The 25141-nt window shown below is 46.7% G+C and overlaps 1 pseudogene across 1 annotated transcript; it reads right to left on the bottom strand.

Annotated features, from left to right (window-relative positions):
• Positions 1 to 4543: 4543 nt before the first annotated feature.
• Positions 4544 to 24706, bottom strand: LOC149453297 (uncharacterized; annotated as a pseudogene). Its single transcript, XR_016314700.1, has 6 exons — positions 24611 to 24706; positions 24375 to 24516; positions 24024 to 24121; positions 22405 to 22540; positions 18659 to 20119; positions 4544 to 6539 (listed from the first exon to the last, which is right to left on the bottom strand). The product of XR_016314700.1 is annotated as an uncharacterized LOC149453297 (transcript).
• Between the last annotated feature and the right edge of the window lie 435 nt (positions 24707 to 25141).

The following is a 25141-nucleotide window of genomic DNA, read 5'->3' on the forward strand; positions in this document are numbered from 1 at the left end:
CAGGGACTCTGTATATGACTGCTTTAGGGGGGGGGGCAGGGACTCTGTATATGACTGCTTTTGGGGGGGGGGGGGGCAGGGACTCTGTATATGACTGCTTTGGGTTGGAGAGGGCAGGGACTCTGTATATGACTGATTTGGGGGGAGGACAGGGACTCTGTATATGATTGCTTTGGGGGAGTGGGGGAGGGCAGGGACTCTCTATATGACTTGTTTGGGGTGCGGGGGGCAGGGACTCTGTATACGATTGCTTTGGGGTGGGAGGAGGATAGGGACTTTGTATATGACTGCTTTGGGGGGGGGGGGGGGCAGGGACTCTGTATATGACTGCTTTGGGGGGGGGGGCGGCGCAGGGACTCTGTATATGACTGCTTTGGGGGGGGCAGGGACTCTGTATATGACTGCTTTAGGGGGGGGCAGGGACTCTGTATATGACTGCTTTGGGGGGGGCAGGGACTCTGTATATGACTGATTTGGGGGGAGGACAGGGACTCTGTATATGGTTGCTTTCGGGGAGTGGGGGGCAGGGACTCTCTATATGACTTGTTTGGGGTGCGGGGGGCAGGGAACTCTCTATATGATTGCTTTGGGGTGGGAGGAGGATAGGGACTTTGTATATGACTGCTTTGGGGTGGGGGGCAGGGACTCTGTATATGGCTGCTTTGGGGGAGTGGGGGGGCAGGGACTTTGTATATGACTGCTTTGGGGGGGGGGCAGGGACTCTGTATATGATTGCTTTGGGGGGCAGGAACTCTGTATATGATTGCTTTGGGGGGGGGGGGGATGCAGGGATTCTGTATATGATTGCTTTGGGGTGGGGGGAGGACAGGGACTCTGTATATGACTGCCCTGGAGTAGGGGGCAGGGACTCTGTATATGACTGATTTGGGGGGAGGACAGGGACTCTGTATATGGTTGCTTTCGGGGAGTGGGGGGCAGGGAACTCTCTATATGATTGCTTTGGGGTGGGAGGAGGATAGGGACTTTGTATATGACTGCTTTGGGGTGGGGGGCAGGGACTCTGTATATGGCTGCTTTGGGGGAGTGGGGGGGGGCAGGGACTTTGTATATGACTGCTTTGGGGGGGGCAGGGACTCTGTATATGATTGCTTTGGGGGGCAGGAACTCTGTATATGATTGCTTTGGGGGGGGGGGGGGAGTGCAGGGACTCTGTATATGATTGCTTTGGGGTGGGGGGAGGACAGGGACTCTGTATATGACTGCCCTGGAGTAGGGGGCAGGGACTCTGTATATGACTGCTTTGGGGGAGTGGGGGGGGGCAGGGACTCTCTATATGACTTGTTTGGGGTGCGGGGGGCAGGGACTCTGTATATGATTACCTTGGGGTACGGGGAGGGCATGGACTCTTTATATGACTGCTTTGTGGGGGGGAGGGGCAGGGACTCTGTATATGGCTGCTTTGGGGGGCAGCAGGGACTCTTTATATAACTGCCTTGGAGTGGGGGGGCAGGGACTCTGTGTATGATTGCTTTGGAGTGGGGGGCAGGGACTCTCTATGTGACTTGTTTGGGGTGGGGGGCAGGGACTGTGTATATGACTGCTTTGGGGTGGGGGCAGGGACTCTGTATATGACTGCTTTCGGGTGGGGGCAGGGACTCTGTATATGATTGCTTTGGGGTTGGGGGGCAGAGACTCTGTATATGACTGCTTTGGGGGAGTGGGGTGGCGGAGACTCTGTATATGATTGCTTTGGGGGAGTGGGGGGGGCAGGGACTCTGTATATGACTGCTTTGGGGGGGGGCAGGGACTCTGTATATGACTGCTTGGGGGGGGGGGGCAGGGACTCTGTATATGACTGATTTGGGGGAGTGGGGGGCAGGGACTCTCTATATGACTTGTTTGGGGTGTGGGGGGCAGGGACTCTGTATATGATTGCCTTGGGGTGGGGGGAGGATAGGGACTCTGTATATGACTGCTTTGGGGGGGCAGGGACTCTGTATATGGCTGCTTTGGGGGAGTGGGCGGGGGCAGGGACTCTGTATATGACTGCTTTGGCGGGGGCAGGGACTCTGTATATGACTGCTTTGGGGGGGGGGGCAGAGACTCTGTATATGATTGCTTTGGGGGGGGCAGGGACTCTGTATATGACTGCTTTGGGGGGGGGGGGCGCAGGGACTCTGTATATGACTGCTTTGGGTTGGAGAGGGCAGGGACTCTGTATATGACTGCTTTGGGGGGGCAGGGACTCTATATATGACTGCTTTGGGGGAGTGGGGGGGGGCAGGGACTCTCTGTATGACTTGTTTGGGGTGCGGGGGGCAGGGACTCTGTATATGATTGCTTTGGGGTGGGGGGAAGACAGGGACTCTATATATGACTGCTTTGGGGGGGGCAGGGACTCTGTATATGGCTGCTTTGGGTGGGGGTGGGGCAGGGACTCTGTATATGGCTGCTTTGGGGTGGGGGGGGCAGGTACTCTGTATATGATTGCTTTGGGATGGGCAGGGACTTTGTATATGATTGCTTTGGGGGGGGGGGCAGGGGCTCTGTATATGACTGCTTTGGGGTGGGGGGGGCAGGGACTCTGTATATGACTGCTTTGGGGGGGCAGGGACTCTGTAAATGACTGACTGCTTTGGGGTTGGGGGGGGGGGGGCAGGGACTCTGTAAATGACTGCTTTATGGTGGTGGGGGGGGCAGGGACTCTGTATATGACTGCTTTTGGGGGGGCAGGGACTCTGTAAATGACTGCTTTGGGGTTGGGGGGGGGGGCAAGGACTCTGTAAATGACTGCTTTGTGGTGGGGGGGGCAGGGACTCTGTATATGACTGCTTTGGGGTGGGAGGGGCAGGGACTCTGTAAATGACTGCTTTGGGGTTGGGGGCAGGGACTCTGTAAATGACTGCTTTGGGGTTGGGGGCAGGGACTCTGTAAATGACTGCTTTGTGGTGGGGGGCAGGGACTCTGTATATGACTGCTTTGGGGTCGGGGGCAGGGACTCTGTATATGACTGCTTTGGGGGGGGCATGAACTCTCTATATAACTTGTTTGGAGTGGGGGGGGGCAGGGACTCTGTATATTATTATTATACAGGATGTATGTAGTGCCAACAGTTTGTTCAGCGCTTTACAATATAATATATCCTATCCCTCTTGTAGGAGGAGGAAGCAGAGAGAAAGAAAGTTTCAGCTACACGTTCTTTCCATGCTGCTAAATCCTGGACCGGAAGAGACTATTATAAACTGCTAGGGAGGGACTAAAGTGCAGAGTAGGTAGGCTGACTTGAGAGTTCCTGTGCCACACCACAGTTCCTGCCGATGAGAAGTTCCATTCCAGGCTGGTTGGACAACAGTTGGAGGATCATGCCTTCCGGTCTCCTGACACAAGCAGAAACTGCATCATTTGCAGGGGCCCCTGCGACTTGACTGCAACATTCATCTGGGGGGTATCTTTATTAATAACTATATATAGCCGGTTACACCAGGACCCCTATTGGGCCCTTTACGTTTGAACATTGGATGTATGTACTGTTATGAATCACTACTTTTATAGAATTGTTTCTATACTGGTGTACATCTGTGTGTTATATGCTGGTTGCAGTAGTTCTTATGTTCCCAATTACTTTGTTTAGATTACTGATTAACCGCCCGGCCCTTTAAGGGGTTTCTGATGGCGGGAGGAGGGGCAGGGTGTATGATCATGTGACTGCTGTGATTGGCTGTCACATGATCGGAAAGCTCCTGATTGCAAGTAGCGCAGGGTGCGCATTCTTGGCACGTGTTTGTTTACATCTGGTGCGCAAATATGCAGCCTCTTTGCATCAAGGCCAACCCACTAAGAGACCGCTTATTTGCGTACACCTCGCGCCAAGAGGTTAATTTCCCAGGAAGGGAATCCCCTCTGTTCATGGAGGCCCTGGGTGGGGGCACTGTTCTTGGTGGGAGCCCTGTCCTGGGTGGGGACACTGTCCTGAATGGGGGCCCTGTCCTGGGTGCAGTCACTGTTCTTGGTAGGGGCTTTGTCCTGGGTGGAGGCACTGTTTTGGGTGGGGGCCCTCTCCTAGGTGATGGCTCTGTCCTGAGTGGGAGCCCTGTCCTGTATGGAGGCCCTTTCCTAGGTGACAGCCCTGTCCTGGGTGGGGGCTCTTTTCTGGTTAGGGGCCCTGTCCTGGGTGGAGGCACTGTTCATGGTGGGGGCCCTCTCCTGGCTGGAGGTGCTGTTCTTGGTGGAGGCCCTCGCTAAGGTGAATGCCCTGTCCTGCGTAGGGGCTCTGTCCTGGGTGGAGGCTCTGTCCTGGATGGAGGTCCTCTCCTAGGTGTCGGCCCTGTCCTGGGTTGGGGCTCTGTTTGTTCTGGTTAGGAGCCCTGTCCTGGGTGTTGGCACTGTTCATGGTGGGGGCCCTGTCCTCGATGGAGGCACTACCAGCTTTATTGTCACACCCACTCTTCCACATAGTGAAGGTTCTGCTTTCTCTTGTTTACCTACAGGTAATATCTTGTCTGGGGGGGCCATTTCTCATAACCCACCAAAACGTTTTTTTTATAGTATATTATTACATTATGGCAAAACAAAAGACTATACATTTGTGCATTAATTCAGTTTGTTTTTTAAAGTACACACATTCATTATAGAAATACGGTATATGAATTTTTGATTACCGATACACACCCGATTCCTTTATTACGTACCGGTCATTGCACCTTCATAGTAAATCTGCACCTTTGACATCGCTGCCAATGATTTTACTGTATAATACGTTTTGTACATTTCACCTCCAGTACTAGAAGCTTCCATTACCGGGAATGACTGTACTAGGAAAGGATATTCAGCTGTCATCAGATCCAGTCACTTCCCGAGTTGTAAAGAAAAGTCCTCGGCGCACAAATGATTCAGTGATGACGGCACCCTGGTTGGCACACTATCATCAGCGTCTACATCCCCACCACTCATTGTTCTCAGAAGTGTCCACATCACTAAACACTCTCTACATTCTCTGCTTTTATACCTCCTTTTACAATGTCTGTTCTACATTCCCTCAGAGCTCCTCCCATCCACACTGTCAAGGATAGGGAATCCGCTCCCACTAGCGGTTGAGTGGCTGAGCAGGAATTAGTTTTACCAGTTGGGTGGACGTTGGCATAAGCCAGAGTAGACAGCTTGGTGCACCTGCTTGACTAGTGCTGGTGAGAGCCCTGAGAAGCATCACTTGCCTGACGAAGGGGCCCTGCATGGCTCCGAAACGTTGCTCTATGCGTACCATGTGACCACAAGAATAAAGCTTTGGACCCTTCTCGAGGAATCCTTGGTGTGCTGGTGACATTTCTCCACTTGGATTGTCTATGGTTCTCAGCCCGTGGTCCATTGCAGCACCCATTATTGCCAAATAGCTATTTTCAGGAACGTGTGCGTGGGGAATATTGCGTTGGGTTCTAAAAAGGGCTGAGGTGCAGAGTCTAAGGTACCACTTGGTCTTCACCAGAGCTCCTAGAGGTGGAGAGGTTTTACTGTAGGGGTTACCAAGGTTGCGGTCCTCTGATCACCCAAGGAGGCAGGTAAGAGCTCTCAGCCTGGAGTACACTGGGATCACAAGGCTGAAATAACTCATGACATTGGGAACCACTGAGACGCTGGAGCTGGACGGAGAGTAGGGGTCATTGAGACAATATTGGACAAGCACTGAAGAAAAAAACAAAAACAAATACGTCACTTAGGAAACCAGGAGGGCCAGCTACTAGAGTTATGATGTGTTTCTTGAAAATAGAGCAACCTCCACGCTGACCCTTCAAGACAGTGCCCACCCTGTCATTGGCTGAAGTGCAAGAGGAGGCAGGAACTTGGCGGCTGGGCACAGAAGAAATGACCCGGACCTGGAGCATGGAACAGGCAAGTATTCTACAGCAGTTCCGCTTCATTTTGATCTGTCACAGCTCTCCCCTACTCTTCACACAACATTCCGTGGCAGCTCTCCCGCACATTCAGGCTTCATTTTTCCATATGAATTCTCAGGTGTTCGACTAGGTTTCCTTTCCTTGTGAAAGATTTCCCACACTCTGAACATGAATACGGATGCTCACCGGTGTGAGTTCTTAGGTGTTCAACTAGGTTTCCTTTCAGTGTGAAAGATTTTCCGCACTCTGAACATGTGTAAGGGCGCTCACCCGTGTGAATTCTCAGGTGTTCAACTAGGTTTCCTCTCAGTGTGAAAGATTTTTTGCACTCTGAACACGAATAAGGACGCTCACCCGTGTGAATTCTCTGGTGTCTAAGCAGTACCTGTTTCTCAGTGAAAGATTTCCCGCACTCTGAACATGAATAAGGACGCGCAACAGTGTGAATTCTCAGGTGTTTATCAAGGTCTCCTTTCTGGGTGAAAGATTTCCCACACTCTGAACATGAAAAGGGACGCTCACCTGTGTGAATTCTCTGATGTTGCACAAGGTTTCCTTTCTGGGTGAAACATTTCCCGCACTCTAAACATGAAAATGGACGCTCACCCGTGTGAATTCTCTGGTGTTGCACAAGGTTTGCTTTTTGAGTGAAAGATTTTTCGCACTCTGAACATGAATAAGGATGCTTACACTCAATGTGAGATTTTAAATAAATATTTGCACTCCTAGTATGTGATTGGTCAGAAGATTCCCTCTGATCAGAGGGATCCATTGATGTCTCCGGATAGGAAGGTCTGTGATGGATATTTGGATTCACTCCTGGAGAATCCTGTGTGATGGCATTATCTTCTGACTTCCAATCAGCAGATAATAGAAGACTTCTCTCTGAGGAATTCCTGACATCAGCGCCATCTGATGGAGAGAAATGGAAGAAATATCAGAATTCACACATAACTGGAGATTTAGCTCCTCCCCCTGTCAGTGGAATAAGTGCAAATGTCGATCTCACAGCTGGGCTCCTGTTCTCCCTCCAAAATCGATCAGAAAAGTGTTCACACCGAGTCCATATATGATCTGCAGATTCTTTAATAACTAACAGCTATGACTAATTATGAGAATTTGCGGATCATATATAGACTCTGTAACGGAACCGGACCCAGACTGCACTTGGGTATTTCCGTTAGACTCCCACTTCCCTGTCCGAACACAAATCCACGGACACCATCGCTGACCATACAAGAAATAAGACAGCACCAGACTCAAGTGAACTGCTTTATTTTAACACAAAACACAAGATCTATACACAGGGCGGGGAAATACAACCAGGAACAGGAAACACATCAGCAGGCCGTCCCCATCAGGGGGAAGGGCTGCTGGAAACACTCCCCACCACACCAAGACACACAATAGAACAGTGGTATGCAACACCTGGCAGTGAACAATGGACAACCCCCACACCAATACACAAACATTACATCCCATATTAGTTTGCTAGAACAATGGGATGCAGCTGGCAGAGAACAAGGAACAATCCCCACACCAATATTATAATATTTCACCCTGTACCCCAAACAGGCACAGGGTGCTTTACACATAAGAGGGATTTGGGAAGCTGATACAGGGGTCCCCCCCACCCCCAAACATCACTCCTATCACAGACTCCAGTGTGAACACCTTTTTAAAACTATGTTTTCTTAAAATAAAATTGAGGAATGGAGTAGGACCTTTCATATGGTGTACACTATCTCCTCCTCATTTGTTGGGAACATGACGTCATATTGAGGAATGAAGGACCTTTCATATGGTGTCCAGTATCTGCTCATTTGTTGGGAACATGACGATATATTGAGGAACGGAGATGGACCTTTCATATGGTGTCCAGTATCTCCTCTCATTTGTTGGGAACATGACGTTATATTGAGGAATGGAGATGGACTTTTCATATGGTGTCCAGTATCTCCTCTCATTTGTTGGGAACATGACATTATATTGAGGAATGGAGATGGACCTTTCATATGGTGTCCAGTATCTCATTTGTTGGGAACATGACGTTATATTGAGGAATGGAGATGGACCTTCCGTATGGTGTACAGTATCTCCTCATTTGTTGGGAACATGACGATATATTGAGAAACGGAGATGGACCTTTTCATATGGTGTCCAGTATCTCATTTGTTGGGAACATGACGTTATATTGAGGAACGGAGATGGACCTTTCATATGGTGTCCAGTATCTCCTCATTTGTTGGGAACATGACGTTATATTGAGGAATGGAGATGGACCTTTCATATGGTGTCCAGTATCTCATTTGTTGGGAACATGACGTTATATTGAGGAATGGAGATGGACCTTCCGTATGGTGTCTAGTATCTCCTCCTCATTTGTTGGGAACATGACGTTATATTGAGGAATGGAGATGGACCTTTCATATGGTGTACAGTATCTCTTCCTCATTTGTTGGGAACATGACGTTATATTGAGGAATGGAGATGGACCTTCCATATGGTGTCCAGTATCTCCTCCTCATTTGTTGGGAACATGACGTTATATTGAGAATGGAGATGGACCTTCCATATGGTGTCCAGTATCTCCTCCTCATTTGTTGCGAACATGACGTTATATTGAGGAATGGAGATGGATCTTTCATATGGTGTCCAGTATCTCCTCCCCATTTGTTGGGAACATGACGTTATATTGAGGAATGGAGATGGACCTTCCATATGGTGTCCACTATCTCCTCCTCATTTGTTGGGAACATGACGTTAGATTGAGGTATATAGGGTGCTATACATGTCCAAGACTGTGGGTCATCTCTATGAAACCCAGACCTTGAATACCCCTCTGAGGGTTTGCCCACTATTATGGACAAAGCCTTGGCCATTTATAGGGACTGGTTACATTGTATCACTGGCTGTTACTGTAATAACTTGGACTGCGTTTAGAATGTATTCCCTTTACAGGATAAACTTTTTTCTCAACCACTTTTTTTAAGTGCACAATTTCAGTAAAAAACGCGCTAAAGTTAATTTTAGGGCACGCCAACAAAATGTTACCAAATTGTTTGGTAAAATATAAAAGATGAGTGTGCTCAGATGAGTGTGCTCAGATTAGATAAGTGCTTAACCTTTCAAGCATTAAATTTGTGTGCATCCTTAAAACTGTGTCAAACTTTGAAACCCTACATTTTCCAGAAGTCCCTACAGGTCCATGAGTTATTGCTCTCACTCCATCGTGTAGTCACCCCAATGCTTATTTTTAGGTTTGCATGTATGTGGGGTGAATTTTTGGGGAGGTTTGCTACTCTACTCACTACGCATGCTTTGACATGGCTGAGGGGGGAGACACCTCCCTTGGTTCTGGTCTTTCCTCTCCACCGCACCAGGGCCGGCCGGTCCTGGTTCTTATGTCCAGCAGTGCAGAGGGTCATTGTAGGGCCTCCCGCCCACTCTTCCCCCTACATGGGCTTGTTCCACCGCACCCTGAAAGTTATATACCGTATATACTCGAGTATAAGCCGACCCAAATATAAGCCGAGGTACCTAATTTTACCACAAAAAACTGGGAAAAACTATTGACTCGAGTATAAGCCGAGGGTGGGAAATGAGGCACCTACTAGTCAATGTAAAAAATAAAGATAGAGACCAATAAAATCACATGAATATTTATTTAAACAAAAAACAGTAAAATAGCTCTGTAAGTGGAAAATGGGGTCAACAAAAACAATATGGTATCAAAAATACCGTATCTTTAAAAGTACATCAACCTTAGCTTAATCAGCAACCAAGCTAACACACAAGAGCTAAAATCCTTCAAAACTGGAGTTCTCTTCCTCATCATCAGTATGTCCAAACAGAGCTTCAGCTGCTTCAGCTCCTGTGATGTTATCAGCATACACATTGTCATCATCACTGACTTCACAGTCATCACCATCACTGCTGTCGTTCTCATACAATGCGCTGTCTTCACTGCCATCCATAGCATTACTAATGCCACATTTCTTAAAGGCGCGTTGCACCAGGTCCTCTGGAATATCTTCCCATGCATCACGAACCCACTGTGCTATCAATTCTATGTCTGGCTTTCTCCGATTTCCAACTTTTGTCAGTTGAGCTTGACCAGATGACATCCATTCATGCCACATCTTTCGCACACGATCTTTGAAAGGTTTATTTAAACACACATCTAGGGGCTGCAATACAGATGTAAGCCCACCTGGAATAACGGCCAAAGTAACTTGAGAAGACTTTGCCAATGTTTTTATGTCATCAGATGTGTGGGCTCTGAACATATCCCAAACTAGCAATGATGGTTTTTTCTTTAAGGCTACTCCTGGTCGTCCATTCCAAATTTCTTCCATCCATTTTTTTGTTCCGTCTTCATCCATCCAGCCTTTAATATGTGCACGCACTGTAATTCGTGGTGGGAATTTGACCTTTTTAGGCAAGGTCTTTCTTTTGAAAATAATAACAGGCTGCAGCTTGGTTCCATTAGCCAAACATGACAGAACGACTGTGAAATGGTTTTTTTCATTTCCTGTGGTTCTTCGTAAAATAGTTTTGTCTCCCAAACTTGCCACAGTTCTGTTGCTTGGAAGATCAAAGGTCATAGGCGTTTCATCCATATTCCCAATATCTTGAAGGTCATAGTTATGGATCCTTCTTTTTTTTATGATGAATGAATGGAATGACATCCCTTTTTCATCAAGGTCTTTTGGCAGCTTCTGTGCAATCTTTGTTCTTTGCCGCAAACATAGGCCAAACCTATTCATGAAGCGGGTACACCATCCTGCTGATGCAACAAATTTTTTAGTGCCTTGTACTTTAAATTTTTCATCTTCAGCCATTTGAAGGGCATGTAAGCGAATTCCCATGCGTGTTACACAGTAACCATTTTGACGACACTCCATAACCCATTTATGCAATTCAGTCTCTAGAGCCCCATATGAAGTCGTTAAACCACGTCGAGCTTTTTTTGCCTTTGGAATCTTTTCCAAGTCAGCTTTCATTTTCCGCCACTCCCTTACTTGTTTTTCGTCAACACAAAATTCCCTACTTGCAATACTGTTATTGCTTTCTTCTGCTCTTGACACAACATTAAGTTTTAAAGCAGCTTCGTATGACCTGCGTTTTTGTTTTGGTCCAGGATTAGAAGTACTGGCACCGATATTGGGATCCATTTCTAACAGGATAAAAAAAAGAATTTTTAGGATGGGGAGGGGGGCGTCATGCCCCGTCCCTCCTTTTTCTCCACTTGAAAAGTTTAACTTGCATTTGGCTTTATAAATCAGTCCCTATATTACTTAGGTAGTCAGTACATTAGGCAGAGGTCAGTACATTAGGCAGTGGACAGTACGTTTGGCACTGGACAGTACGTTCGCTTGGCATTAGACAGTACGTTCGCTCGGCAGTAGATAGTACATTAGGCACTGGACAGTACGTTCCCACTTAGGACAACCACCCTGAACATGGGCAACACAACTATCATGTTAAATAAAAATACCTGTAATATAGCACGTTTTAATTTTACTTTCCCCTTCCTCGTGGCTCAATCTGCTGAATTTACAGGGGCTATGTGTGTGTTTTCACTGAGAGGCTGGCACATACATACAGAGGAGGAGCTTGTGCCTCTGTGTGATGTGCCAGCCTCCTTAACGCTGCCTGTGACAGCCCGAGCCTGTCACACTGTCCAGGATGTGCTGCTGCGGGCTCGAGGGGGGGCCAACTCTGCTCAACTACAGGTACCTCTGCGGGGGAAGTCGGGGGGGGGCGGAGGGTCCGTGCTTACTACAACTACTTCTGCGGGCGGCAGGTGACAACTTAGCACCCACCGCTCGCACAGGCACAGCACACACTGTAGGAATGCCCAGCACATCACTGCAAAGGTTTCCATATCTGCAGCCGCGGTTATGGAAACCTTAGCTTTAGAACAGTGCTTCTCAATTATTTTCTGTCATGCCCCCCCTAGGAAGAAGAAAACATTTTGCGCGACTGTAAATAGTATCATTTGTCTATAAAATTGTTATAAGTAGGAATAGTGCCCCATCATTGGTGTCAGTGGGAGGAATAGTGCCCCATCATTGGTGTCAGTGGGAGGAATAGTGCCCCATCATTGGTGTCAGTGGGAGGAATAGTGCCCCATCATTGGTGTCAGTGGGAGGAATAGTGCCCCATTGTTGGTATCAGTGGGAGGAATAGTGCCCCATCGTTGGTGTCAGTGGGAGGAATAGTGCCCCATCGTTGGTGTCAGTGGGAGGAATAGTGCCCCATCGTTGGTGTCAGTGGGAGGAATAGTGCCCCATCGTTGGTGTCAGTGGGAGGAATAGTGCCCCATCGTTGGTGTCAGTGGGAGGAATAGTGCCCCATCGTTGGTGTTAGTGGGAGGAATAGTGCCCCATCGTTGGTATCACTGGGAGGAATAGTGCCCCATCGTTGGTGTCAGTGGGAGGAATAATGCCCCATCATTAGTATCAGTGGGAGGAATAGTGCCCCATCGTTGGTGTCAGTGGGAGGAATAATGCCCCATCATTAGTACCAGTGACACCAATGATGCGGCACTATTCCTCCCACTGACACCAATGACACTTGCTGACCCCTGTTGCAGTATGGTGCTGCTGCAGCCAGCATATGTGGTTGCAGCAGCACCTCTGCACTGCACACTTACCGGCTTTTCCCTCACTCGATTTTCGTGGGTCCGCTCAGCTCCGCCTCCTCGCCCGTGATTGGCCGCCTGTGTACCTTATCTGAGCTACAGTTCTGGCGGCCAATCACCGGTGAGGAGGCGGAGCCAAGCGGCAGGAGTGAGGGAGTGGCCGGAGTGACGGAAGGAGCAGCACTTCCTGGATGGATCATCGTGGGAGCCAGGTAAGAGACAGCAGCCCTCTGCCCACCCCTGTACGCGCCCCCCTTGACGGAGCCCCAGGGGGCACGCCCCACTATTTGAGAAGCACTGGCTTTAGAAGCAGCGCCCCCTGCTAGACATCTGCAGACGTTGACTCGAGTATAAGCCGAGGGGGCCGTTTTTCAGCACAAAAAATGTGCTGAAAAACTCGGCTTATACTCGAGTATATACGGTATACAGTTTAATTACTATGCTGTATGTAGGTTCTTAACATGTATGTTATATGTTCATTTATTCCAAAGATGTGAAAAGACATCATAATTTATCTATTTAATTATTATCTGTTGTCTGTTTTGGGTTGCCCTTAAAGTCCCAGTTCAAACTGTTGGGGAACACACCTTTTGGATATACAACTTTTGGAATGTTGGCAACCATGGAATGAACTCAGTGCTGGGTCTATTTACTGCATGACTTCATAATATATCTCATACCTGATTTTAGTAGCTGTGCGCTATCTTACCACATACTCAGATACCCCTTGGTGAATTGTTCTCTCTATTTGAAGTTCGCAGTCAAGCTTTCATAAGGTTCAAATGGGGGGGGGGGGGGGTATTCGGCCCCTCACTATTTCTTACTAGGAGATAAAATGAGACTGCGACCCGTTTCCTCCATATTGTCTGTTACTTACTTGTGTCGATAGGAAGAGACATTTCTTCTTGTTCACTTTTCACCTCAACCTCTTCCATGGATAGCTGATCACCCCCGACACACGTCTCCACTTCTTCCTTTTTAATCTCAACTTTTATTTTCATCAGTTCTTTGCCCTAAACCCCCCAAAACAACGGGGAACATCTAGTAAAGCTGAACTCTGGGCAAAAATAAAAGACACAAATGACAGCAGCTCTGTAATCATCAATACATCTTTGAATGTGTTTTTCCTATAAATGTAAGTACCTGAATGTGAGCAGGCTCCTGCATTACCTGTACATAAGAGCTCAGACTGGGAGAGGGAGAACAATGAGCCAATCAGCTGTGCTGCAAAGCAGAGTGACAGAGAGATGAGCTTATCAGTCTGCTGCTTCTCATTTCACTGTCCAGTCACAGGCTGGGGGAGGGGCAAGACCGGCAGGCGTTACTGCCCATTTCCTGTGAGCCTAAAATGCCAGGGACCCGCCACCTATAGGCACATCATCATATCCACCTGAACTCACAAGAGCAAATTACAGCGCTATGTAAGCACCACCCATTGGAGGTACACAAAAGAGAAGAGGAGGGGGTGAAAATATGTAGGGTGCTGAAAAGAAGGAGCTGGAAATGGATATGGCCGGTGCAGGGAGCAAAGGTTGTACTTTGGTTATGGAAGAAAGTATTAAAACAAGGGAATACATAGAAGAATGTCATCTCATAGCTTAGAATACATATTTAGGTCTATATGGTCACTTCCCCATACCTGATGATGGTGAGGGATGGTGTGGTCTTCCTGAGTGGAATCCCGGGAATACAGAGGATGTGGACATCTCTCTGGTGGGTTCCTATTACTGGATCCATCTACCTGATAATGGTGAGGGATGGTGTGATCTTCCTGTGTGGAATCCTGAGACTCCAGAGGATGGGGACATCTCTCTGGTGGGTTCCCATTACTAGATCCATCTGTAGGAAACACACACACTGACTGAATCCATTGTTTCTATGTGTTTATCAGATGATGGGGGATCTAGGTGGACCATCCGTACTGCTCTCTCCTTTCCAATAAAGTCTCCTCTTACCCGGTGATGTGAGGGGTGGCTGATTCTTCAACATGACGTCTTTGTAGAGATTATATTACCTGATGTGAAGGTCTACTGATCCTCCATCATCAATCTATATCTTAAACAGTTTCTGTATTTAGTGTTCGTTACTCACCTGTGCTGGTGTCTAGAGAAGGTTCCTCTTCTTTATTTGTCACCATCATCCCAACTTCCTCCGTAGACTCCTGATAACTAATCACAGTCATCACCTCTTCTTCCTCTTTAACCTCAACTTTAACACACATCTGTTCTTCATGCTAATAGAAAGGATTAAAATGTGAGCACCAATAGGCTAAGAGAAGAGTGTAATCTCAGACAGTCTGGAGTTACTTTTATGTTCTTCCCATCTACCTGATGATGGTGGGGAATGGTGTGACCTTCCTGTGTGGAATCCCAGGAATACAGAGGACCACCCTCCTCTATAGACTGCTGATCTCCACTCATCAACATCTCTTCTTCTTCCTCTTTAACCTCAACTTTGATGTCTTTCAGTTCTTCACCCTAAACCCCAAAGATGATAGAATACATTTGTAAAAAGGAAAAAGAAATAATATCAAAGAATGTCCTCTCATAGCTTAGAATTCTTTTTAAGGTTATAGTTTAGAACTTTTAGGTCTTCATGCTCAGTCCCATCTACCTGATGATGGTAAAGGATGGTGTGATCTTCCTGTGTGGAATCCCGGGAATTCAGAGGACGGGGACATCTCTCTGGTGGCTTCTCATTACTGGATCCACCTGCCTGATGATGGTGACAGATGGTGTGACCTTCCTGTGTGGAATCCCGGGAATACAGAGGATGGGGACATCTATCTGGAGGGTTCCCATGACTGGATCCATCTGTAGGAAACACACACACTGACTGAATCCATTGTTTCTATGTGTTTATCAGATGATGGGGGATCTAGGTGGAGCCTCCGTACTGCTCTCTCCTTTACAATAAAGTCTCCTCTTACCCGGTGATGTGAGGAGTGGCTGATTGTCCATCATGATGTCCTTGTAGAGGTCCTTGTGTCCTTCTAAATACTCCCACTCCTCCATGGAGAAATAGACAGTGACATCCTGACACCTTATAGGAACCTGGCACACACAATGATACAGTCACCATCCAGACACATTATTTATTTCTGGTACTTATGTAGCGCCATCAATTTACGCAGCGCTTTACATATGTATTGTACATTCACATCAGTCCCTAACTCTCAAGGGGCGCACAATCTAAGGTCCCTAACTCACATTCATACATACACATACTAGGGACAATTTAGACAGGAGCCAATTAACCTACCAGCATGCCTTTGGAGTGTGGGAGGAAACCGGAGTACCCGGAGGAAACCCACGCAGGCACAGGGAGAACATGCAAACTCCAGGCAGGTGGTGCTGTGGATGGGATTCTAACCGGCGACCCTAGTACTGCCAGGTGAAAGTGCTAACCACTTAGCCACTGTGCTACACATCCCTTGTCTATTACTGGAGAATGTCCCAGAATTCCCGGCACCGCTCACCTCTCCTGTCAGCAGATCAATGATCTTCTGGGTGACCTCTAGAATCTTCTTCTCATTGATTGTTGGGTTTCAAGGCATGAGATGAAAGAACTGTAATAGTTAAATGGTCACCAGAGGAAAACTCCGCATTGAAAGAGCAACACTAATGTCATGTGACCTCCCAGAATCCTCCTAACCTCTCCGATCAGCAGGTAGATGATCGCCAGGGTAAGTTTTAAAGTAGAAGTCCAGCTAAAGCTTAACTAGTATACAAATGCTCCTTCTGCTCATCCTAACATGTATACTAAGCTGTATAAAAAAGATGTATATACTTACCTATTTTCAGTGTGTACTGGTCCAGTCATGTGATCCTGTCTCCTCCCAGCTCACCTCTCACATGGAACTACCTCTTTAGGTCCCTACATCACGCCCTGTTCATATTACCTCACTTCCTGTCTGCGCCTGACACCACTTCCTCCTCAGTTGTGGTATCACTTCCTGTTTCTGACTTCCTGTGTGTATGATCATGTACTTCATGTCTCCGTGTTCCACCATGAATTGTATTTTGTTCCTCTTGATATAATTGGAAAAAGATCTCCACCTTGAGATTAATGTCATTAAAGGAGGAGTTCTGTATGCTTTCATTATGTGATTATTATAACGCTGCAGTGGTTAAAAAATAGGACTACTGTAGAGCAGTGCTGCCTGACCTCATTTCTCAATTACATCCAACAGGTCATGCTTTTAGGATTTCCCTCACCTTGCACAGGTGCTGTAATTCATAAATCATGGCCTGCTGGGAATATGTGAGGACTAAAGGTTGGGAACTAGTGCTTTCAGGTTCCTTTTGAGTTACAGTTTTGGGTTGTCTGACATCACATGCAAGATGGTGGTGCCAAGTATCTGCTATATAAACCAGAGGCTCTGGATGGACGGTTGGATAAATGGTTCTATATTTAGGACGTATCCGGTCTATAAACCAGAGGCTCTGGATGGACGGTTGGATAAATGATTCTATATTTAGGATGTATCCGGTCTATAAACCAGAGGCTCCGGATGGACGGTTGGATAAATGGTTCTATATTTAGGACGTATCCGGTCTATAAACCAGAGGCTCTGGATGGACGGTTGGATAAATGGTTCTATATTTAGGACGTATCCGGTCTATAAACCAGAGGCTCTGGATGGACGGTTGGATAAATGGCTATATTTAGGATGTATCCGGTCTATAAACCAGAGGCTCCGGATGGACAGTAGGATAAATGGTAACGTATCAAAGGTTATGAAGGCGTATACAGCTTCCGGGAAAACGTCATCTGATGAGCATAAGCGCGGTCCGTATGGTCATCCGACCGAAAGAGACAAGATGACGTGCGGGATTGGGACCCAGAATAAGAAAACAACAAAAGTGGCTGCCAAGCTGAATCTCAGTCCCGCGAAGACCGAGTCCCGCACTCTGAACATGAACAAAGACGCTCACCCATGTGAATTCTTTCATGTTTTTGAAGCTGTCCTTTCTGAGTAAAAGATTTCCAGCACGTTGAACATGAATAGGAATGCCTAGCCTTGTACAAATGTTTACTTCCAGATGCAATGTGCTGGTTCTCTCCCTCAGAAATTGAGGCCTATCCAATAAAGGCTTCAAAAGTGTGGTGCAAATTGGTTCATGTTTTTTATTTGCAATTTAACACAAAAAGACATTATTATTTTTAATTTCTGGAGGCCATAGGCCTAATATCTGAGGTGCCAATCTTTAACCCTTTTCATCTTTAGGCTCCAAAACAGTACATTTTTTTTTTAAATCTACATACAATCTGCTTCTTTCCTCTGGACGTGGGGCCTATCCAATAGGGGCTGCAGATTTGTGCATTTCTTTTTTCTTTTACATTTTAAACAGACATTTTTTAATTACAGATACATGTTTCTGTTGACAATCTCTGATTGCTCTCCCCCTACTGTCCACAATACATTCTCTGACCGCTCTCCTACTGTCCACAATACATTGTCTGACAGCTCTCCTCCACCATCCACACTACATTCTCTGACAGCTCTCCTCCCCCCACCATCCACACTACATTCTCCGACAGCTCTCCTCCCCCCACCATCCACACTACATTCTCATTTTCTCAGTACTCATTCATGAAGACTGTAGTACTAGAATTTACTCCATATAGGTATATAAATATCCAACCACTCCCTAAAAAGTCAGATTTCCTTCATGCCACTAACGTATGGTGATGTGCACTGTATACCACTTTGCTCCCCCTTGGAGAATTTGAGGCTCACTGGGTTACAATTGTTCCCTGGTATGCTTATATCTTTGTGTAGCCCCTTAACCGATTTTGAGGGGCTACCACGCTGCAAATTTTTTTTTTTTTAAAGTATGTAAAATGAAAAAAGAGGAAGGGGGATACCAGAAGTGGGGGGCAGGCCCATCCCTCCAAGAAACACAAGAAGCCAAGAGACGACTCACCCATCAAACTCCATCTATAAATTTAACATCACATTTGTTGAGGATGCTCTCCTTTTATATAGTAAGTATTTTCTTCCTACAGTTGTACAATTTTTTTTTACCGGATGAAACTGACCAATCAACAGCTTAGTTGTCAAAAGAATCGTCAGGTGGTTTTCCTCTGAAGTCAAATCAGACTTCTCTTACCTGTAAAACATTTCTCGTAGTTTGAAGTCATTGAGGACTCCGTGTGGTGTGTCTTCTCTGGAGTGTAATAAAGGTTTCTTTGTGTCTGAAACATTTCCCGCACTCAGTACATAAATAAGGATGCCCACCCGTGTGAATTCTCAGGTGTCTAAGAAGTACCTGTTTCTCAGAGAAAGGTTTCCCGCACTCTGAACACAAATATGGATGCTCACCATTGTGAATTCTTTGGTGTTTATTAAGGTGTCCTTTCTGGATGAAGGATTTCCCACACTGTGAACATGAATAAGGATGCTCACCCATGTGAATTCTCTGGTGGTCAACTAGGTGTCCTTTCAGAGCGAACGAACTTCCACACTCGGAACATAAATAAAGACACTAACCCATGTGAATTCTCAGGTGTCTAAGAAGTACCTGTTTCTCAGAGAAAGATTTCCCACACTCTGAACACGAATATGGATGCTCACCGTTGTGGATTCTTTGGTGTTTATCAAGGTGTCCTTTCTGAATGAAGGATTTCCCGCACTCTGAACATGAATAAGGACGCTCACCCATGTGAATTCTCTGGTGTCTAACAAGGTCTCCTTTCTGAGTAAAAGATTTCCCGCACTCTGTACATGAATAGGGACGCTCACCCGTGTGAATTCTCTCATGTTTTTCAAGATGTCCTTTCTGAGTGAAGGATTTCCCGCACTCTGAACATGAATAGGAACGCCGAGGCTGGTTATTTCTCTGATGTTCATCTAAGTTCTGTTCCTTAGAGAAAGATTTCCTGTGCTCTGAACGTAAATAGCGAGGCCCACCCAGATGACTTCTCTGGTGTTTAACAAGGTCTCCTTTACAAATGAAAGATTTCTCGCACTTTGAACAGGAATAAGGACGCTCACCAGTGTGAATTCTTTGGTGTGTAACAAGGTCTCCTTTACAAATGAAAGATTTCTCGCAATCGGAACATGAAAAGGGACGCTCACCCGTGTGAAGTTTCTGGTGTCTAAGGAAGTTGCATTTCTGCTTGAAACATTTCCCGCACTCTAAACATGAATGGGGACGCTCATCTGTGTGAACTTGTTGGTGTCTAAGAAGGGTGCATTTCTGTTTAAAACATTTGCCGCACTCAGAACAAGGGAAAGTACGTTCGCTAGTGTGAATTTTCTGGTGTTCAGTGAAGTCTTTTTTCTGAGTGAAACATTTCCCACACTCTGAACATAAGAATAGATTCTCGGCTCCTTCACGGGGTGAGGAAGATTCCTTGGGATTAGAAGGATCTGTTGATCTATCTGCAGTGTGAGATCCTAAATGGACATATGCGCTCATAGTATATGATTGGTCAGAAGATTCCCCCTGATCAGAGGGATCCATTGAGGTCTCCGGACAGGAAGGTCTGTGATGGATATTGGGTGTATTTGGATTCACTCCTAGAGAATCCTGTGTGATGGCATTATCTTCTGACTTCCAATCAGCAGATAATAGAAGACGTCTCTCCGAGGTATTCCTGGTATAATAGCCATCTGATGGAAAGAAATGTAAAAAAAAAGTAAAGAATGTCAGAAGTTCACAAATGTCAGAAGTTCACATTTCCATGTATTCCTCTGACAACTGAACTCCAGGTTCAGTTGTCAGAGGAATACATGGAAATACCGATCTCTAGCTGGAATTCTGTTCAACATCCAATCAGAAATCTTTTCCTGCAGAGTCCATATATGACTTGTCCAGAATACTTTTTTTTTCTTTAGGGGTTTACTAACCCTTTAATGGGACATCAGGGGTCTTTTTGACCCCTAATGTCTCACCTTCCTTCTATTGAAGGCAATAAAATACAGATCATGCTCCATTAGCTCCTTCCCCAGCCAGAGCGTCTGGGGGAAGACACGGGTAGACCCGGAAGTGATGTAATTCACAACACTTCCAGGTTCTTACTAGGGAGGGGAGATCAGCAAATGAACATTCGCAGGTCTCCTTCCCCTCTACCCAGCAGCACCCAACATGGTGGATGAAACATGGCAGGGGTGTAAGGGAGGGCATGAAATCAGTACAGCTGTATAGCCACCAGATCGCTTTCACCTGGCAGCCAAAAGTCAGCTTGTCAGATTTACACACACACTGGTGGAGGTTAAAGCGGGGCTCCACCCAAAAGGGGAAGTTCTGCTTTAAGGCTCCCCGTTAAGGATTGGCATCTTTGGGGAGTGGGGGGGTACCTGAATTTGACAGGTACCCGCTCCCACTGCGATCGCCTAGGCCAGTGGTTTCCAAACTGCGACCAAGGGGCCAGATGTGGACCTTTGCTTGCCCCTATCTGACCCTTGGGTCTTTCCTCTATATATCTGTTATCCCTTGTATGCCGTAACCAGGGCCCTGGCGAGTATGTGGAAGTGGACTGTAGGCAGTATGGGGGAACAGCGTGCTAATACATTCATACTGTCTTACATGTGGGTCAACACCACCTCACCAGGCCCCACACCAGAAGGATCGTGTCTCGCTGTATTGATTGTCCTCCACCAGCTCTTCACCACGGTGTGCACTGTGCCATTTCCAACTCAAAGGAAAAGTGTGGAGTCACCACGCTTACTTCACGAAGCCACACACACCATGGTTCTGGACACGGCCCCTAGGAGGGTTCTGTTCTGGCCCTGTGTTAGGGACCCAGCTGCTCAGTAAGATTCGCCAAGTCACCCCTCGCTACAGAACCTCCACTTCTATTTCACTCTAGAACCTCAAGAATCAATTAAATGACTTCAGGAAGCCTTCCACACCATGCTTTCAGACATAGTCCCTGAACCTCCACCGAGGGCCCTGCTCTGCAGAGGGCCCTAACTTAGAGGCCCAGCCACTCCATATGGATAGCCAAGTGCCAAGCTACCCTTACTTACAGAATCTCCCCTTTCCAGCCACCTCAGTGCTTTCTCCCCTGTTGGCTGGTCATCCTTATCATGCTTCACTCCATAACATCATAGGTTATTTTGGCTGAAAACACCCCTTTCGGCCATCGGCCGATATGAAAAAAAAAAAAAAAGCACCAATACAGGTGCCAAAAAAAACCCCGCCCCTCGCCGCCGCCCGCTGTCACCGCAGCCTGCCCACCGCTGCCGCCACTTGGTAGTTCTCAGCCTTACCTGAGAAACCATCAAACAATCCCGGCGCTGGGCATTGAGATGAGTGAAGGAAAGATGACCTCCACTCACCTCTATGCCCTTGGAGGACCAGAGCGGCCATTTTTTTTTTTTTTTTTACAGCGCTAGATCAGTGCTTTTTTTTGATCCAATGCTTTACATTGCAGGGGAGAGATGTGGGGTAGGTTCATAGGTGGGATATAAAGAGTCATATTTGCATTTCCACACTCTCTCCAATCATTGTACCGGATTTGGCTGTACTGTGCGGTGCTGTCCAAACCTTTTTATAGATAAGTCGCATCTCAGTAAATAGGATCGAAAGTCTGGACCTTAAAAAACCCATCCTGTGGACCCGCTACGGGGAAGTTCCCCCTTACTGATCAGTTCACAGCTTTGCAGCGCCCTCACTGATCACCCCTCCCATGAGGTCTGGTTTCCTCCTACATATATCACTTCAGGAGCAGGAAGTGACACGGGGGGGGGGGGGGGAGGCTCATCACAGCACCAAATGTTAACCCTTGCAACTCCACACATGAATCCTTTATTAGGCAAAAAACTTTTAGTACCTGCCTATAGGAGAATGTGAAGCTCTGATAATTATCTAACATTTTTCCTAAAACTACAATCCTCCTACTCAGACGTAAAATAACACTGTGACCCGTTTCTTCCATAGTGCCCATACTTACCTGTGTTGATAAGTAGAGACATTTCTTCCTGTTCACTTTTCATTCCAGCCTCCTGCATGGACAGCTGATCCCTCCCCACATACGTCTCCTCTTCTTCCTCTTTAACTACAAATTTTATATTATTCCGTTCTTCACCCTAAGCCCCAAAATAATAGAAAACATCCATGAAAGCTGAACTCCAAGTAGATATAAAAGACACAAATGACAGCAGCTCTGTATTCATTAATACGTCATTAAATGTTTTTTATTTTTAAAAATGTAAGCAGCACACACCTGAATGTGAACCTTGGATCAGGCTCTTGCGTTACCTCAGCAGGAGAGAGCAGAGTGACCGAGAGTGGAACTCGACAGTCTGCTGCTTCTCCTTTCACTGTCCAGTCACAGGCTGGGGGAGGGATAAGACAGGCAGGTTTTACTGACCTAAAGCAGAGATAAATCAGGTGTACTACCCATAACCTGTGAGCCTAGGAATCCAGGGACCCGCCCCCTAGGGGCAAATCATCACAATGGCCTGGACTTACAGGAGCAAAGAAGAGCACCAAATCATTCAGCCTGTACCCCATGATGGAGGAACACAAGGAGGAAGATGACCCATGGTGACGTGATTGGACTTAAGACCCACAGAAAAAAAACAATAAAAAGGGGGGGGGGGTGAAAAATGTAGGGTGTTTAACCCCTTCCCTACCGGGCACTTTTACCCCCTTCGTGCCCAGTCCAATTTTCAGCGCTGTCGCACTTTGACAATTGCGCGGTCATGCAACCCTGTACCCGTATGACATTTTTATCATTTTTTTTCACACAAATAGAGCTTTCTTTAGGTGGTATTTAATCACCTCTGGATTTTTTATTTTTTGCACTATAAACAAAAAATAGAGCAAAAAAATTTGAAAAAAAAAAGGTTTTTCTTTGTTTCTATTAAAACATTTTGCAAACAGGTAATTTTTCTCCTTCACTGATGTGCGTTGATGAGGCTGCACTTATAGGCAGCACTGATGAGGTGGCACGGAGAGGCAGAACTGATAGGCTACACTGATGAGGTGGCACTGGTGGGCATTAATGACGAGGCACTGATGATGCTGCAATGATGGTCACTGATTGGGGGGAACTGATGGGAGACGCTGACTGGTGGCACTGCTGGGCGGCACTGATGGGAGGCACTGCAGGGCACTGATCATCAGTGCCTTGATGATCATTGCCGATCTGCTCTGTGACAGTTGCCGGTTATCAGCAGTACTTTCCTCATGCTATGACAGTGCTGCCAATAACCGGCAACTGTATTTACTGCATAATCTGATGTGTCATTGGACACAGCTGATTATGATTGGCCTATTCACTTATCATGTGATCAGCTGTGCGCGCCGCTGGGCGGGGGGGGGGGGGGGGGGGTTGGCGCAGGAGGACGTCATATGACGCCCTTCCAGAACTGGACAACCGCATTGTAGCTGTCATTCGGCTATAGAGTGGTTAGCAAGTGGTTAAAGAAGGAGCTGTAAATAGGGTGCACAGGGCAGAGACTGCATTTCAGATGTGAAAGTAGGCATTAAAATAAGGGACTACTTAGAAGAATGCCATCTCACAAATTCAGAAATATTTGTGTCCTATACACTGAGCCCACCTACCTGATCCTGGTGAGGGATGGTGGGATCTTCCTGTGAGGAATTCCAGGACAACAAGGGACGAGGATGCCTCTTTGTTCGCTTCCTTGTACTGGATCCATCTGTTGAAAACACACACACTGACTGAATCCATTGTTTCTATGTGTTCAGCATATGATGGGGGATCTAGGTGGAGCCTCCGTACTGCTCTCTCCTTTACAATAAAGTCTCCTTTTACCCGGTGATGTGAGGGGCGGCTGATTGTCCATCATGATGTCCTTGTAGAGATCATACTAACTGATGTGTACATTCACTGATCCTCTACCATCAATCTATATTCTTAAACAGTTTCTGTATTTTGTGTTCATTACTCACCTGTCCTGGTATCTAGAGAAGGTTCCTCCTCTTTAGTTGTCTCCAACATCCCAACTTCCTCCATAGACTCCTGATGACCCATCACAGTCGTCTCCTCTTCTTCCTCTTTAACAACAACTTTCACAAACATCTGTTCTTCATGCTAAAGCAACAAAAAAATAAAACCTTTTAAATGTGAGCATCAATAAAATGAGAGAAGGGTGTAATCTCATATAGTTGAGTCATTTCCCACCTACCTGATGAAGGTGAGGGATGGTGTGGCCTTCTTGTGTGGAATCCCAGGAATACAGAGGACAGGGACATCTCTCTGGTGGGCTCCCATGACTGGATCCATCTGTAGGAAACAGACACACTGACTGAATCCATTGTTTCTATGTGTTTATCAGATGATGGGGGATCTAGGTGGATCCTCCGTACTGCTCTCTCCTTTCCAATAAAGTCTCCTCTTACCCGGTGATGTGAGGGGCGGCTGATTGTCCATCATGACGTCCTTGTAGAGGTCCTTGTGTCCTTCTAAATACTCCCACTCCTCCATGGAGAAATAGACAGTGACATGCTGACAACTCTCGGCAGCAGCTCAGTGATTTTGTTGGTGACTTATAGTATCCTCTTGCAATTGTTTCTCTTGGGATTCAAGGTATGTGGGGAAAGAAGTGTGATGGTTAAATGGTCAGCAGACTTCACAGGAGGTATATTCTATATTGAAAAAAGCAACAATAATGTCATGTGACCTCCCAGAATCCTCCTCACCTCTCTGGTCAGGTCTG

The sequence above is a fragment of the Staurois parvus genome, unplaced genomic scaffold (assembly GCF_062004578.1).
Source record: "Staurois parvus isolate SC_StPar_1 unplaced genomic scaffold, SC_StPar_1.0 ptg000449l, whole genome shotgun sequence".
NCBI lineage: Eukaryota > Metazoa > Chordata > Amphibia > Anura > Ranidae > Staurois > Staurois parvus.